The sequence below is a fragment of the Triticum dicoccoides genome, chromosome 5B (genome assembly GCF_002162155.2).
Source record: "Triticum dicoccoides isolate Atlit2015 ecotype Zavitan chromosome 5B, WEW_v2.0, whole genome shotgun sequence".
NCBI lineage: Eukaryota > Viridiplantae > Streptophyta > Magnoliopsida > Poales > Poaceae > Triticum > Triticum dicoccoides.
In genome coordinates this window covers 545,551,693-545,569,906 of record NC_041389.1, presented here as the reverse complement: position 1 = coordinate 545,569,906, position 18,214 = coordinate 545,551,693, and positions in this window count along the sequence as shown.

Genomic DNA, 18,214 nt, shown 5'->3' with positions numbered 1-18,214 from the left:
GGGCTGATAGGCGCCGGCGCACCGGCCCAAATTTGGGCGGGTCTCGCGCGGGCCGTCAGATGTGAGTCGTCTCGTTCATCGGATCTAAAAAAATGATTCGCCCCCACAATCTCCTTATTTCTTGTGCATCAGCCGTTGTCTTTCGCATCTGGCGTGGGCGCGCATACCACGCTCTCCCGCTCCCCCCCCCCTCTCCCCTCGGTCACCGCACTGCACCGTCCCTATCGCTTCACGGTAGATCTCGTCACCAGGATTCGTGGCACCCCTGTTGTTCGCAGCAGAAAAATCTCAATTACTCGGTTGAAGCAGAAAAATTTGCCGTTTCCAGCAAAATCGAAAGGCGATGGTAGCAATTTTTAGGCTGGTTCCAGCAAAATCAGAACAAGGCTGTAGCAAAATTAGGACTAGTTCCAGCAAAAAAAGAACATGGTTCCAGCAAAAATTGCTTCTGCTTGTATCATTTCCAACCAACGGTTCCAGCAAAAAATCACAGGAAGCAAATCCAAAAAGTAAAGTTGATGTAGCAAAAAAAAAAGCATGCTCTAGCAAAACAAAAAGATGGTTTCAACAAAAAACCATGTCGGCAGTGAGAGGCGTCCGGTTCCAGCAAAAATCAGGAAGCAAAATCCATAAGAAGTCAATGTAGTAAAAATACTAGCAAGTTCCAGCAAAATATAAAGTTGGTTCCAGCAAGACATAAGCTGGTTCTAGCAAAGAAACCCATGTCGGTACAGAGAGGGGCGTCCAGTTGTAGCAAAAATCACAGGAAGTACAATTCCAAAAAAAAGAGTAGATGTAGCAAAAACACTAGCAAGTTCCAGCAAAGCATAAAGCTAGTTCGAGTAAAAACCCAAGTCGGCAGTGAGAGGCACGTCCGATTCCAGCATCCGTGGATGCTGGTTCCAGGTCTCTGCGCCGGCCGCCTCGTGTGCAAGGGGGAGGGGGTGAGCAGGGGACTGGTTCGAGCTTGCAGGGATGGCTGTCATCGGCGAGGAGAGAGACTAGTGATGGGAGGCTGGAAGCGATGTTATGGAGATGCGGTGGAGAGGAGATGGAAGCTGGAGTTTCTCTGCGAATAGATAAGGCAGAGGGGAGGGATATGAGGCAGAGTAGATAAGGCTAAGGGGAGGAGAGATGCCACGCGTGGGCCCTGAAGGGCACGTGGCTGTGTAGGGCTGTTGCAACGGGCGAGCGAGCCAGGGCGACCGGCGCAAGTCTCAGCCGGCGCACCGGCTGCAAACATTACCCTTTTGCCAAGCCCAGTGTGAGGGTACGCGGCCGTTTTGGGTGTGTGGGGGGGCGGGGGGGTCGACCAAGGGTGGATTCTATTAGCTTAAAATGAAGTATCAAAAGGATACAAGCACAATGAGCAGAAATATGACCTCTGCACAAACAACACGTGTCAGACTTAGGCTTTTGCCTGGTACTCGAGACTGGGTGCTCGAGCAGCACCTTCACTAAAATAACTAGAGAACTGCATCGCCAATAGTTTGAAGGCCGCTGTGACGACTACTTGCTAGGACTGGGACAGACAGATCGCACCATGCTCGCCGTGTTCAGGAGATTCGCGCTCGTCTTGATGGCTCGATCGGTATGGACTGTTCTGGTGCCGGATCCGCAAGGCCGGTATCAAGGCGACGATTTACAGGGACTATCTGACTCGCCATGCCTCAGTGGAAGTGTTGGCATGCAGTGAAGCACCTGTTGGGGAACGTAGTAATTTTAAAAAAAAATCCTATGTACACGCAAGATCATGGTGATGCATAGCAACGAGAGGGGAGAGTGTGTCCACGTACCCTCATAGACCGAAAGCGGAAGCGTTATGACAACGCGGTTGATGTAGTCGTACGTCTTCATGATCCGACCGATCCAAGCACCAAACGTACTGCGCCTCCGAGTTCAGCAGACGTTCAGCTCGATTACGATCCCCGGACTTCGATCCGGCAGGGTGTCGGGGATGAGTTCCGTCAGCACGACGGCGTGGTGACGATGATGATGTTCTACCGACGCAGGGCTTCGCCTAAGCACCGCAACAATACGACCGAGGTGGAATATGATGGAGGAGGGCACCGCACACGGCTAAGGAACGATCACAAAGATCAACTTGTGTGTTATGGGGTGCCCCCTGCCCCCGTATATAAAGGAGGGAGGGGGAGGTGCGGCCGGCCCCTAGGGGTGCGCCTGGAGGAGTCCTACTCCCACCGGGAGTAGGACTCCCCCCTCTTGCCTTGTAGGAGAAGGAAAGGGGGAAGGGGAAAGAGGAAAGGGGGGCGCCGCCCCCCCCCTTCCTTGTCCTATTCGGACTAGAGGGGGAGGGGGGCGCGGCCTGCCCTGGCCGGCCCTCCTCTTCTCCCTTAGGGCCCATGTAGGCCCATTAACCCCCGGGGGGGTTCCGGTAAGCCCCCGGTACTCCGGAAAAATCCCGATTTCTCCCCGAACAATTCTGATATCCAAATATAGGCTTCCAATATATCAATCTTTATGTCTCGACCATTTCGAGACTCCTCGTCATGTCCATGATCACATCCGGGACTCCGAACAACCTTCGGTACATCAAAACATACAAACTCATAATGAAACTGTCATCGTAACTTTAAGCGTGCGGACCCTACGGGTTCGAGAACTATGTAGACATGACCTAGAAATGTTTCCGGTCAATAACCAATAGCGGAACCTGGATGCTCATATTGTCTCCTACATATTCTACGAAGATCTTTATCGGTCAAACCGCATAACAACATACGTTGTTCCCTTTGTCATCGGTATGTTACTTGCCCGAGATTCGATCGTCGGTATCCAATACCTAGTTCAATCTCGTTACCGGCAAGTCTCTTTACTCATTACATAGTGCATCATTCCGTAACCAACTCATTGGCCACATTGCTTGCAAGGCTTATAGTGATGTGCATTACCGAGAGGGCCCGGAGATACCTCTCCGACAATCAGAGTGACAAAACCTAATATCGAAATACGCCAACTCAACATCTATCTTTGGAGACACCTGTAGAGCTCCTTTATATTCACCCAGTTATGTTGTGACATTTGGTAGCACACAAAGTGTTCCGGTAAACGGGAGTTGCATAATCTCATAGTTGTAGGAACTTTGTATAAGTCATGAAGAAAGCAATAGCAACATACTAACGATCAAGTGCTAGGCTAACGGAATGGGTCAAGTCAATCACATCATTCTCCTAATGATGTGATCTCTTTAATCAAATGACAACACATGTCGATGGTTAGGAAACATAACCATCTTTGATTAATGAGCTAGTCAAGTAGAGGCATACTAGTGACATTAATTTTGTCTATGTATTCACACATGTATCATGTTTCCGGTTAATACAATTCTAGCATGAATAACAAACATTTATCATGATATGAGGAAATAAATAATAACTTTATTATTGCCTCTAGGGCATATTTCCTTCAGTCTCCCACTTGCACTAGAGTCAATAATCTAGATTACATAGTAATGATTCTAACACCCATGGAGTCTTGATGTTGATCATGTTTTGCTCGTGGAAGAGGCTTAGTCAACGGGTCTGCTACATTCAGATCCGTATGTATCTTGCAAATCTCTATGTCTCCCACCTGGACTTGGTCCCGGATGGAATTGAAGCGTCTCTTGATGTGCTTGGTCCTCTTGTGAAATCTGGATTCCTTTGCCAAGGCAATTGCACCAGTATTGTCACAGAAGATCTTCGTTGGTCCCGATGCACTAGGTATGACACCTAGATCGGAAATGAACTCCTTCATCCAGACTCCTTCATTTTCTACTTCCGAAGCAGCTATGTACTCCGCTTCGCATGTAGATCCGCCACGATGCTTTGTTTAGAACTGCGCCAACTTACAGCTCCACCGTTTAATAAAAACACGTATCCGGTTTGCGATTTAGAATCGTCTGGATCAGTGTTAAAGCTTGCATCGACGTAACCATTTACGACTAGCTCTTTGTCACCTCCATAAACGAGAAACATATCCTTAGTCCTTTTCAGGTATTTCAGGATGTTCTTGACCGTTGTCCAGTGATCCACTCCTGGATTACTTTGGTACCTCCCTGCTAAACTTATTGCTAAGCATACATCAGGTCTGGTACACAGCATTGCATACATGATAGAGCCTATGGCTGAAGCATAGGGAACATCTTTCATTTTCTCTCTATCTTCTGCTATGGTCGGGCATTGAATCTGACTCAACTTCACACCTTGCAATACAGGCAAGAACCCTTTCTTTGCCTGATCCATTTTGAACTTTTTCAAAACTTTATCAAGGTATGTGCTTTGTGAAAGTCCAATTAAACGTCTTGATCTATCTCTATAGATCTTGATGCCCAATATGTAAGCAGCTTCACCGAGGTCTTTCATTGAAAAACTTTTATTCAAGTATCCCTTTATGCTATTCAGAAATTCTATATCATTTCCAATTAACAATATGTCATCTACATATAATATCAGAAATGCTACAGAGCTCCCACTCACTTTCTTGTAAATACAGGCTTCTCCAAAAGTCTGTATAAAACCATATGCTTTGATCACACTATCAAAGCGTTTATTCCAACTCCGAGATGCTTGCACCAGTCCATAAATGGATCGCTGGAGCTTGCACACTTTTTTAGCACCTTTTGGATCGACAAAACCTTCCGGCTGCATCATATGCAACTCTTCTTCCAGAAATCCATTCAGGAATGCAGTTTTTACATCCATTTGCCAAATTTCATAATCATAAAATGCGGCAATCGCTAACATGATTCAGACAGACTTAAGCATCGCTACGGGTGAGAAAGTCTCATCGTAGTCAACCCCTTGAACTTGTCGAAAACCTTTTGCAACAAGTCGAGCTTTGTAGACAGTTATATTACCATCAGCGTCAGTCTTCTTCTTGAAGATCCATTTATTCTCAATAGCTTGCCGATCATCGGGCAAGTCAACCAAAGTCCATACTTTGTTCTCATACATGGATACTATCTCAGATTTCATGGCTACAAGCCATTTGCGGAATCTGGGCTCATCATCGCTTCCTCATAGTTCGCAGGTTCGCCATGGTCAAGTAACATGACTTTCAGAACAGGATTATCGTACCACTCTGGTGCGGATCTTACTCTAGTAAACCTACGAGGTTCAGTAGAACCTTGATCTGAAGATTCATGATCAATATCATTAGCTTCATCACTAATTGGTGTAGTTGTCACAGGAACCGGTTCTTGCGATGAACTACTTTCCAATAAGGGAGCAGGTACATTTACCTCATCAAGTTCTACTTTCCTCCCACTCACTTCTTTCGAGAGAAACTCCTTCTCTAGAAAGGATCCGAATTTAGCAACGAAAATCTTGCCCTCAGATCTGTGATAGAAGGTGTACCCAATCGTCTCTTTTGGGTATCCTATGAAGACACATTTCTCCAATTTGGGTTCGAGCTTATCTGGTTGAAGTTTCTTCACATAAGCATCGCAGCCCCAAACTTTAAGAAACGACAACTTTGGTTTCTTGCCAAACCACAGTTCATAAGGCGTCATCTCAATGGATTTTGATGGTGCCCTATTTAACGTGAATGCGGCCGTCTCTAAAGCATAACCCCAAAACGATAGCGGCAAATCAGTAAGAGACATCATAGATCGTACCATATCCAGTAAATTACGATTACGACGTTCAGACATACCATTTCGTTGTGGTGTTCCGGGTGGCGTAAGTTGCGAAACTATTCCGCATTGTTTCAAATGTAAACCAAACTCGTAACTCAAATATTCTCCTCCACGATCAGATCGTAGAAATTTTATTTTCTTGTTACGATGATTTTCTACTTCACTCTTGAAAGGATCGAGATGGACCTAGAGGGGGGGTGAATAGGTACAATTACAAATTTTAATTATTACTAAGCAATTTTAGGCAATAATGCGGAAAATGAAAGTGAGCCTAACAATTGCAAGTATGATACTAATGAACTAAGCAAGATAATCAACTGGCACAAATATATGAGTAAGTAAGTACAAGATGAGATAAGTAAGTGCTAAGAGACAAGTAACCACAAGTAGAGAGTTAGGGTTAGGAATAACCGCAACTCCGAGAGACGAGGATGTAAGCCGATGTTCACTTCCTTGGAGGGAAGCTATGTCACCGTTTAGAGAGGTGGATGTTACCACGAAGGCACACCAACGCCACAAAGGCTCACCCTATTCTCTCCTTGAGAGAACACCACAAAGGCGTTTCTCAACCACTAGTGGTAGACCTTGGGGTGGTCTCCAAACCCTCACAAACTTTTCCGAGGGTAATCACAAAGGTCGATTCCTCTCCGGATGACTCCTACCGCCTAGGAGTCTCCAACCTCCAAGAGTAACAAGAACGATGGGGAAATGCTCAAAACTTGCTCAAGTCACGAATTCCTTTGGTGCAAAGAAGGGGAAGAAGTGGATCTATCACTTGATTGGAGAACTTCACTCAAAATGCTCCTAGAACACTTGGAATCTAGGATTTAGTATGGATGAATGAGAGAGAGAGAGAGTGAGGAGTGTTCTTTTGAGGCTCAAAGTGAATGGTCAACCCTATCCCGTGGAAGGGAAGGGAGTATATATAGGTGGTGAGAAAAAGTGACCGTTTGGGGTAGAGGATGCCCAGACGTCCGGAGAACGTCGGACGTCCGGAGGCCCAAATGGGTCCGGACGTCCGACAGTCATCGGACGACCGGCCGCTGTGAAAAGTGTGACCCACAATCCAGTGTACAGGATACGGACGTCCGAGCTGGGCCGGACATCCGTAAGAATGCTTCTGATGTGAAAGTGTCGGACGTTCAGAGGGTTCCGGACATCCGTAAAAATGTTTCTGTTGTGGAAGTGTCGGACGTCCGGAAGTGTCCGGACGTCCGGGTAATCAGGAAGGACCGGACGTCCGTAGAACACCGGACGTCCGAAGGTAAGGTAGCAACTCTGAGCAAGTTTTTCACAGATCCATCGATCCCCTCTTAATAGTGCGGGATCCCTATACTCAAGAACAAACCATAAATGAAGTCAACATCTTGTATCTCCATTCTTGAGTTATATGCTTTTGTCCCTAGTCATGATCCATGCACACGGTCTTTGGAACATAATCCTGAGATATACTTGATAAACATGATTAGTCCCGAGCATATGTGTTGTCATCAACATCAAAATATGATTAAGGGCATGATTGCACTTTCAATCTCCCCCTTTTTGGTAGTTGATGACAACTCATATGCATACTCATAATAGTAATCGGAAGTATTTGTTGTGGAGCTCAATAACCATAATAAGAATAAGTAGCGAGCGAGCTCCCCCTCAAAGTGATACCACAAATACTACTAAAAACAAAAATGAATGAGGGCTCCCCCTCAAACTGATGCCACAATAGTTGGATCACTTCATATAGATTCACCAAATCTCAGATTCAACAAACCCATAACCAACAAACTCATATCATAGTTTAACAACTCATAACATAGTTCAACAAACTACTCCTTAACATAGGTTCTATTACATAATGAGCTAGAGTAATGCATATGGAGCCTACTCCCCCTTTGGCATCAAGTATCCAAAAAAACTAGGGGGAATGACATGACAGTATTAAAGATCATCCTCATCATCATCATCATGAACACCACTGCCACCAGCCTCGTCGAAGAAATCAGCCCACTCAGGACCGGAGGGAAAACCAAAATCAGAAGGGGGAGCTGCAGGAAGACGTTCATCATCACTCACATCATATACACGTGAGTCTCTCAGACGAGCCTTCAGAGCGTTCTTGGAAGTGACCATGCGGGTGACCACATCGTGGTGTTGGGAGCAATGGAAGGTGAACATCTTCATCATGGCTGAATGAGCCTTCCCAAGAAAATGAGCAATGCGCCCAAAGGGGGCATCACTGGAAGGAGGATGGGTAGCGTGAGAGGGAAAACTAGCGGCGGTGCGACTAGCAGTAACGGGAGGAGGAGGAACATGGTCAGCCGCCATGTGAGGTGGGATGACCCATCTCTCATGTATATGAGTGCGTGCAATGGGAAAGGGAGCTACACTCTCGATAAATGCCTGAAGAAAAGGTGCATGAGGTAAAGCCCGCTTGTGCTGGAAGCTAGCAAGGCGAATCTCATGCCATAGAAAGTGTGGAACATTTATCTTCCCTTTAGGAGATGTGTAGAGGCGATGCATAAGATCAATGCAGTAGCTGCTGCAGGAGCCCTTGTCACCCATTTTGGGATAAATGGTGCGGATGACACACTGATAAATGATGTTGAATGGAAAACGCCAAATGGAGAGAAGCTCCGAGCAGAACGGCCGGCCGGCACGTGGCAGATCCGCGGCGGGGAGAAACCCCAGCGAGGGGTACGGCGGCGGGCGGCTGCGGGGAGAGGACGCACAACAGGAGCGGCGGCGGCGGCGAACCGAGTGGAGAGGATGGGGTTGGTTGACCAAAACCCTACGGCGCAGTATATATAGACCCCAGTAAAAACGTACGGACGTCCGGAGCCTACGGACGACCGGAGTCATATATGCGTCTGGACGTCCGGGAACGGACGGACGACCGGAGTCAGGACCATCAGCAAAGAGAGGATAACAGAGATGATTTTACGGACGTCCGACGGCATCGGACGACCGGGCATATTGTAACAGAACGGTTTTTACGGACGTCCGGAGTCTTCCGGACGTCCGGAGCTTCATTTGCTAGGCCAACTTAAGTGAACCAGAGTGGATTTTACGGACGTCCGGCGAGGCCGGACGACCGGTCGAAGGTAATCAGAGCAGAATATACGGACGTCCGGATGCTTATGGACGTCCGGCAGTGAAATACCACACGGACGTCCGGAACCTACGGACGTCCGACGCCAGAAGTTTGGACAGGAGGGCTGATCATGATGATGAGAAAAGGCATTTTCTCACAGTAAACCTTATCTATTTTAGTAACTCAGATCCTATCTTACTCAATCATATCCATAGACTACAAGTGGTGGCTAATGCCACCATGTCTGAGTAGACATGACATGACACAGAAAGACTTAAACTTTAAGTGCATAGTCACTACTCCATCATGTTAAAGCACCATAGGTCTAGACCCATGGATACTTTGAGAGTGTTGGTTCTTTTTATGCATTGAGTAGGGCGAGAACATTCATGAATTGAATGTCTCCCCCTAAGTATATCCCTACATCATGACAAGACATTAGATTCATGCATGACTGGGTACTAGATTTCACATAATGTTGTCAAGCTCCAAGATACCAAGTTCACGCCTAAGTCGACAGAACCTTGCTTCATCTAGAGGTTTGGTGAAGATATCTGCTAGTTGAAAATCTGTACCAATGTGATCAATGTGAATATCACCCTTTTCAACATGATCTCTCAAGAAATGATACCTAATATCAATGTGTTTGGTGCGGAGATGATCTTTGGGGTTCTCAGCAATATTGATGGCACTTTCATTATCACACAGAAGAGGCACATTTCTATAGGTGATACCGTAATCCTTCAAAGTTTGCCTCATCCATAACAACTGAGTTGCACAACTAGCAGCAGCAATGTATTCAGCTTCTGCGGTAGAGAGAGCAATACAATTTTGTTTCTTCGAGGACCAACTCACCAAGGATCATCCAAGAAACTGACATGCACCGGATGTGGACTTACGATCCACTTTGTCTCCAGCCCAATCCGCATCCGTGTACCCAATGAGATCAAACTTAGCATCCTTGGGGTACCAAAGACCCAACTTTGGGGTGTGAACAAGGTATCTAAGAATATGCTTAACCGCCTTATGATGACTTTCCTTAGGGAAAGCTTGAAATCTAGCACACATGCATACACTGAACATGATGTCTGGTCTAGATGCACAAAGATAAAGCAATGAACCAATCATAGAGCGGTAAGTAGATGGGTCGAAAGGAGTACCATTTGTGTCTTCAGTGAGAGTGATTTTGGTTGGCATGGGTGTCTTGCATGGACTAGTGTCAGACATACCAAACTTTACTAGAATATCCTTGAGGTACTTTGCTTGAGATACGAAAATTCCTTCTTGAAATTGTTGAATTTGAAATCCGAGAAAGAACTTCAAATCCATATTGAGTGACATTTCAAAATTCTTGGTCATTGAATCCGCAAACTTCTTGCACAAATGAATGTTAGGAGAACCAAAAATAATGTCATCTACATAGATTTGGCATAGAATCAAATCACCCTTGTCCCTCTTAGTAAAAAGAGTGGGATCGATCACCCCTCTCACAAAACCATCATCAAGTAAAAACTTCTTCAAATGATCATACCAAGCACGAGGTGCTTGTTTGAGGCCATACAAAGCCTTATGAAGTTTATACACATAGTATTTGTGAAAGGGGTCAACGAACCCGGGTGGTTGTGACACATATACTTCTTCTTGTAGAGGACCGTTAAGGAAAGCACTCTTCACATCCATTTGATGTAATGTAAAACCATTGAAAGCGGCATAAGCAAGTAAAATGCGAATGGATTCAAGACGGGCAACGGGGGCAAAGGTCTCAACCAAGTCCAAACCTTCAACTTGTGAGTACCCTTGTGCCACTAACCTTGCCTTGTTTCGGATGATGACACCATTTTCATCTTGCTTGTTCTTGAAAATCCATTTTGTTCCAATGACGTTGTGCTCGGTGGACGGCCTCTTTACTAGTGACCATACTTGGTTGCGTTCAAAACTGTTCAACTCTTCTTGCATAGCAACAAGCCAATCGTTGTCCATCAATGCCTCTTGTACCTTGAGTGGTTCAATACTAGACACAAACGAGAAGTGAGCACAAAAGTTTGTCAAATGTTTACGAGTGACTCTACCTTCCGAGATGCCGGTGAGGATTTTGTCAACATCAACATGACCGGCCACTCGAGGCATGATGGAGGTGAGGGTTTCACGAGGTTCAACTTCATGTCCATCATCCACATCTTCAACATATGGATCATTCATGTGTGGAGGAAGATCTTCTTGTTCATGTTGCATTTGTTGAGGTTCGTCATCCATGATTGGACTTTCTTGTTCCTGCTCTTGATGATGATCTTGTTCTTGATGGTTATCATTTAGTGAGACTTGATCAACCTCATCAACTTGGGCTAAGGATATAGGTTGAACAATAGGAACTTGTGTTGGTATGGATGTTGAAGTAGTTTGATGATGCGTGAGACCTCCATCTTCTTCTTCATCATCATGAGGTTCTTGTTCCATAGGAAGAAGTGCACCAACACCCATGTTCAAAATGTCTTGAGAAGAATCTTCTTCACCTACATCACTTAGATCAACTTGCTCCCCATGGGAGCCATTAAATTCATCAAACACCACGTCACAAGTTTCTACAACACATCCATTGGATTTGTTGTAGACTCTATAGGCGTGAGAGTTTGATCCATAGCCAACAAATATACCCTCAATAGTTTTGGATTGAAATTTTCCTAACCGTTCTCTTTTGTTGAGAATGAAACATTTGCACCCAAATACACGGAAGTACTTGACATTTGGCTTGTTACCAGTTAGAAGCTCATATGGAGTCTTTTCCAATATAATGCGGAGGAAGAGTCGGTTTGATGCATGGCATGCGATATTGACAGCTTCAGCCCAAAAACTATGTGGTGACTTGTATTCATCCAACATGGACCTTGCCAATTCCACAAGTGTACGGTTCTTCCGTTCGGCTACACCATTTTGCTGAGGAGTGTATGGAGATGAATATTGATGCTCAATCCCTTCATCACTAAGAAATTCTTCCAAGGTATAGTTCTTGAACTCAGACCCATTGTCACTCCTTATTGCTCGGATTTCTCTGTCAAACTTGCGTTGAGCTTGCTTGGCAAAATCGATGAAGGTGATCTTCGTTTCGTCCTTGGACTTGAGGAAGAACACCCATGTATATCTTGAGTAATCATCAACAGTGACAAGCCCATACTTTTTCCCACCAAGACTATCCCATGAAGGAGGCCCAAAAATATCCACATGAAGGAGCTCCAGGGGCCTTGAAGTAGATACTATGTTCTTGGGTGGGTGCTTTGATTGATGTTGCTTCCCGGCTATGCATGCACTACACACACGATCTTTCTCAAAAGAGACATTGGTTAGTCCAAGGATGTGATTTCCCTTTAAGAGATCTTGAAGATTTCTCATGCCGACATGGGCTAGCCGGCGATGCCATAGCCACCCCTTGTCAGCCTTGGCCATTAGACAAGTTGCATGGAATGTGCTCTCTTTCGAGAAATCAACCGTGTAAAGGTTGCCATCCAACTCTCCAACAAAGGCCACTTCGAGAGTATCTCTCTTAAAGACTTTCACATCCGTTAGTCCAAAGAGTGTATCATAACCAACAGAAGCCAATTGGCGAACAGAAAGCAAGTGATATTTAAGGGATTGGACAAGCATAACATTTGCAAGAGACATGTCATTGGTGATAGCCACCTTGCCCAACTCGAGTACCTGTCCTTTTGAACCTCCACCAAACATAATGCTCATGAATGGTTGAATAGCTTCCATGAAATCGTAGAGCAATTTGCTATCTCCGGTCATATGATTTGTACATCCACTATCAATCACCCATTTCACACCACCGGAGAAGCTTACCTACACACAATTAGGACTTGGTTAGAGGCACCCATTTTGCAATGTGACCTCTCAAGTTAGTTACAAGGGTCTTAGGGACCCAAATAGCATAGAAGCGGAATGCATTTCGAGGACCAACAAATTTTGCAAAGACTTCTCCATCCTTAGACTTCCGAAGTACATAGGAAGGAGGCATGAACTCTTTAGGCTTGTTGAGAGTGGGCATGCCCCTTGTGGCCTTTCCACTCACAACCTTACCTTTCTCCTTGTGCCCTTGTCTTACAAAAGTTTCGTTTAGAGGAGTTGTGCACTTTTGGGAGGACGTCTTCTTCTTACTTGTGCTAGGGTCAAACCCAAGTCCCTCTTTGGCAAACACCTCATTGTGTTGACTCAAAATCTCATCAAGATTCTTTTGCCCTTGAGCACATGTCATGAGACCTTTCTCAATTTGAGCCTTGAGAAAACGATTTTCCTCAAGAATAGATGCTAGATCACTACTAGAGTTAGTAGCACAAGCATCAACATTTATAATAGGAGAAGAGTAAGCCTTGGCTAAAGTTTCAAGATAAGTAAGTTTGAGCGTCTCAAAACTCTTTCTAAGAACGGTGAGCTCTCCTTCCTTAGTCTTGAGGGACATGGATAGAAGCTCACAATCCTTAGATAGAGAAGCATGAGACTTCACAAGCTTGCTTTTATCATTCATTAACTCGTCACAAGAGTCAATAGCCTTTTTCAAGGAGGCAAGATCATTAGTGTGAACATCAATGTTTGCACCAATTTTTAAGCATAGTTCATCATTTCGTGCTTCCTCATATTGGACTTTCCGCTCAAGGATTTCACACTTTTCCTTTTCCTCGGTGACGAGGGTTTCGAGTTCCTTAATGGTGATGGTGTGCTTACTCACCATCTCCATAAGCATACGAAACATGGTGAGTTTCTTTCCTTTGAGGGAGCACATGAACTTATTAAGTTTAGCAATCATAGGATCATCTAGATCATCATCCTCATAGCTATCCTCCGCATCAAGGTACTCATCACTAGGAGTAGAAGGTGTGAAAAGAGGAGGATTTGATCGTGGAGTTACCCTGACCTTGTCAGAAGAGCTTTGGTCCTCTCCTTCTTCAACCATGGCCTTTGCCATTAGGCACTTGTGAGCGTTGCCCTTGTAATCTTTCATGTAGTTGTAGGTGACCACGTCACCACTCTTGTTTACTAACCTCAACGTGTTTTGAGAGTCTTGAGCAACTCCGGCAACACCACTAACATCATCCGGATCAGATTCTTCTTGAGCAACCATTGCCATTCCATCTCTCTTCTTGAGCTTGGAGTTCAAAGGATTTGGCAACTTCTTCTTGGGAAAGGTCTTGGAAAACCTTGGTTTATCTTCTCTCTTCTCATAAGGGCACTCGTTGGAGAAGTGACTGGTTTCTTCACAGTTGTAGCATTTTCTCACTTTCTTCTTTTGAAATCTTCCCTTGAATTTTCCGGCGCTAAACTTCTTGACAAAAAGAGCCATGTCTTCATACGAAGGGCCCTCGTCGGAGTCAATCTCATTACCATCTTCATCCTCATCATCTTCTTCTTATTCTTCACTTTGCTCATCTTCACATACTTGCTTGGCCTTCAATGCAAGATTGATTTTTGATGATGGGGAACCATGCATGGCAAGATGTTTTGTGGCATTGGCCTTTGATTCTTCAAATAGTTGGAAGGTGGATATGATGTCATCTGTAGTCATTTCCTTGAAGGTATGGTGTTGTCTTATGTCCCACACCATTTGATGATGATATGGAGCAAGAGCATGAAGCAACTTATCCACAAGAAACCTCTTAGTCATATTGAATCCATCTTGAGTCTTGTCACACTCATATGACTCAATATCCGCAGTGAGAGTCATGAGACGCTCAAGGAGTCGATTGGAGGTTTCACCTTTTTCCATACAAAAATTTTGCAATTGCCCTTTGGCAATTTCATATTGAGCACTCCGGAGGGTAGAAGTGCCAGTCCTGGATCGTATAATACTTTCCCATAGTTCCTTGGCACTTTTGATGTGTATGAACGGTCTCCTTTGCTTTTCATCCATACCTCTCCTTATACACATGATTGCCGTGTCATTGAGGTTCTTGTCATATATTTCTCTTGGTGTGGGGTTCTTTGGATCAAGCACATGATAGCCATACTCTATAATCTCCAGCATCTCATCATTTCCATGTCGAAGATGATCCTGCATAGCAACTTTCCACAATGCAAAATCGGCAGTAGCAGTAAGTAAAGGAGGTTTGCCTTGAGGGTTATATCTTGGTTTCTCAACCTGAGGTCTTGCGTAAAGCCAAGGAACACTGGTGTGTTCATTGCTAGGAGGTTGTTGACCAAGTGATGAAGTAGGCACAGTTGGGCTCGGACTCACACCACTTGAGTGTGGTGCAAGCACCGCGGACAACGTGGCTAATCTCAGTTGGACCAAGGCCTCAAGAGAAGCATCATGCTCCTATTTTTGCTTAGCAAGGGCCCGTTCTAGATCCTAAGACGTAAAGGACTTGACTTCAGAAGAAGCCTCGCCTTTATCCTTAGGATCTACAACCAGGGGAGTCCCATCTGGGTTCATCTCGCTCTAGGGCGGTTAAGCCACAACAATAGAGCACGAGGCTCTGATACCAATTGAAAGGATCGAGATGGACCTAGAGGGGGGTGAATAGGTACAATTACAAATTTTAATTATTACTAAGCAATTTTAGGCAATAATGCAGAAAATGAAAGTGAGCCTAACAATTGCAAGTATGATACTAATGAACTAAGCAAGATAATCAAGTGGCACAAATATATGAGTAAGTAAGTACAAGATGAGATAAGTAAGTGCTAAGAGACAAGTAACCACAAGTAGAGAGTTAGGGTTAGGAATAACCGCAACTCCGAGAGACGAGGATGTAAGCCGATGTTCACTTCCTTGGAGGGAAGCTACGTCACCGTTTAGAGAGGTGGATGTTACCACGAAGGCACACCAATGCCACGAAGTCTCACCCTATTCTCTCCTTGAGACAACACCACGAAGGTGTTTCTCAACCACTAGTGGTAGACCTTGGGGTGGTCTCCAAACCCTCACAAACTTTTCCGAGGGTAATCACAAAGGTCGATTCCTCTCCTGATGACTCCTACCGCCTAGGAGTCTCCAACCTCCAAGAGTAACAAGAACGATGGGGAAATGCTCAAAACTTGCTCAAGTCACGAATTCCTTGGGTGCAAAGAAGGGGAAGAAGTGGATCTATCACTTGATTGGAGAACTTCACTCAAAATGCTCCTAGAACACTTGGAATCTAGGATTTAGTATGGATGAATGAGAGAGAGAGAGAGTGAGGAGTGTTCTTTTGAGGCTCAAAGTGAATGGTCAACCCTATCCCGTGGAAGGGAAGGGAGTATATATAGGTGGTGAGAAAAAGTGACCGTTTGGGGTACAGGATGGTCGGACGTCCGGAGAACGTCGGACGTCCGGAGGCCCAAATGGGTCCGGACGTCCGACAGTCATCGGACGACCAGCCGCTGTGAAAAGTGTGACCCACAATCCAGTGTACAGGATACGGACGTCCGAGTTGGGCCGGACATCCATAAGAATGCTTCTGATGTGAAAGTGTCGGACGTCCGGAGGGTTCCGGACATCCGTAAAAATGTTTCTGTTGTGGAAGTGTCGGACGTCCGGAAGTGTCGGGACGTCCGGGCAATCAGGAAGGACCGGACGTCCGTAGAACACCGGACGTCCAAAGGTAAGATAGCAACTTTGAGCAAGTTTTTCACAGATCCATCGATACCCTCTTAATAGTGCGGGATCCCTATACTCAAGAACAAACCATAAATGAAGTCAACATCTTGTATCTCCATTCTTGAGTTATATGCTTTTGTCCCTAGTCATGATCCATGCACACGGTCTTTGGAACATAATCCTGAGATATACTTGATAAACATGATTAGTCCCGAGCATATGTGTTGTCATCAACATCAAAATATGATTAAGGGCATGATTGCACTTTCAACTCTGAAATTCTTTGAACTTTTCAAATGTTTCAGACTTGTGTTTCATCAAGTAGATATACCCATATCTGCTCAAATCATCTGTGAAGGTGAGAAAATAACGATACCCGCCGCGAGCTTCGACATTCTTTGGACCACCTACATCGGTATGTATGATTTCTAACAAATCAGTTGCTCGCTCCATAGTTCCGGAGAACGGCGTTTTAGTCATCTTGCCCATGAGGCACGGTTCGCAAGTACCAAGTGATTCATAATCAAGTGATTCCAAAAGTCCATCAGTATGGAGTTTCTTCATGCACTTTACACCGATATGACCTAAACGGGAGTGCCACAAATAAGTTGCACTATCATTATTAACTCTGCATCTTTTGGCTTCAACATTATGAATATGTGTATCACTACTATCGAGATTTAATAAAAATAGACCACTCTGTAAGTGTGCATGACCATAAAAGATATTACTCATATAAATAGAACAACCATTATTCTCTGATTTAAATGAATAACCGTCTCGCATCAAACAAGATCCAGATATAATGTTCATGCTCAACGCTGGCACAAAATAACAATTATTTAGGTCTAAAACTAATCCCAATGGTAGATGTAGAGGTAGCGTGCCGACCGCGATCACATCGACTTTGGAACCATTTCCCACGCGCATCGTCACCTCGTCCTTAGCCAATCTTCGCCTATTCCGTAGTCCCTGTTTCGAGTTGCAAATATTAGCAACAGAACCAGTATCAAATACCCAGGTGCTACTGCGAGCATTAGTAAGGTACACATCAATAACATGTATATCACATATACCTTTGTTCACTTTGCCATCCTTCTTATCCGCCAAATACTTGGGGCAGTTCCGCTTCCAGTGTCCAGTCTGCTTGCAGTAGAAGCACTCAGTCTCAGGCTTAGGTCCAGACTTGGGTTTCTTCTCTTGAGCAGCAACTTGTTTGATGTTCTTCTTGAAGTTCCCCTTCTTCTTCCCTTTGCCCTTTTTCTTGAAACTGGTGGTCTTATTGACCATCAACACTTGATGCTCCTTCTTGATTTCTACCTCCGCAGCCTTTAGCATTGCGAAGAGCTCGGGTATAGTCTTGTCCATCCCTTGCATATTATAGTTCATCAACGCATAAAACCTAGGCTCGGATGCCACTGTTGGGGAACGTAGTAATTTCAAAAAAATTCCTACGTACACGCAAGATCATGGTGATGCATAGCAACGAGAGGGGAGAGTGTGTCCACGTACCCTCGTAGACCGAAAGCGGAAGCGTTATGACAACGCGGTTGATGTAGTCGTACGTCTTCACGATCCGACCGATCCAAGCACCGAACGTACGGCGCCTCCGAGTTCAGCACACGTTCAGCTCGATGACGATCCCCGGACTCCGATCCAGCAGGGTGTCGGGGATGAGTTCCATCAGCACGACGGCGTGGTGACGATGATGATGTTCTACCGACGCAGGGCTTCGTCTAAGCACCGCAACGATACGACCGAGGTGGAATATGGTGGAGAGGGGCACCGCACACGGCTAAGGAACGATCACGAAGATCAACTTGTGTGTTATGGGGTGTCCCCCTGCCCCCGTATATAAAGGAGGGAGGGGGAGGTGCGGGCGGCCCCTAGGGGTGCGCCTGGAGGAGTCCTACTCCCACTGGGAGTA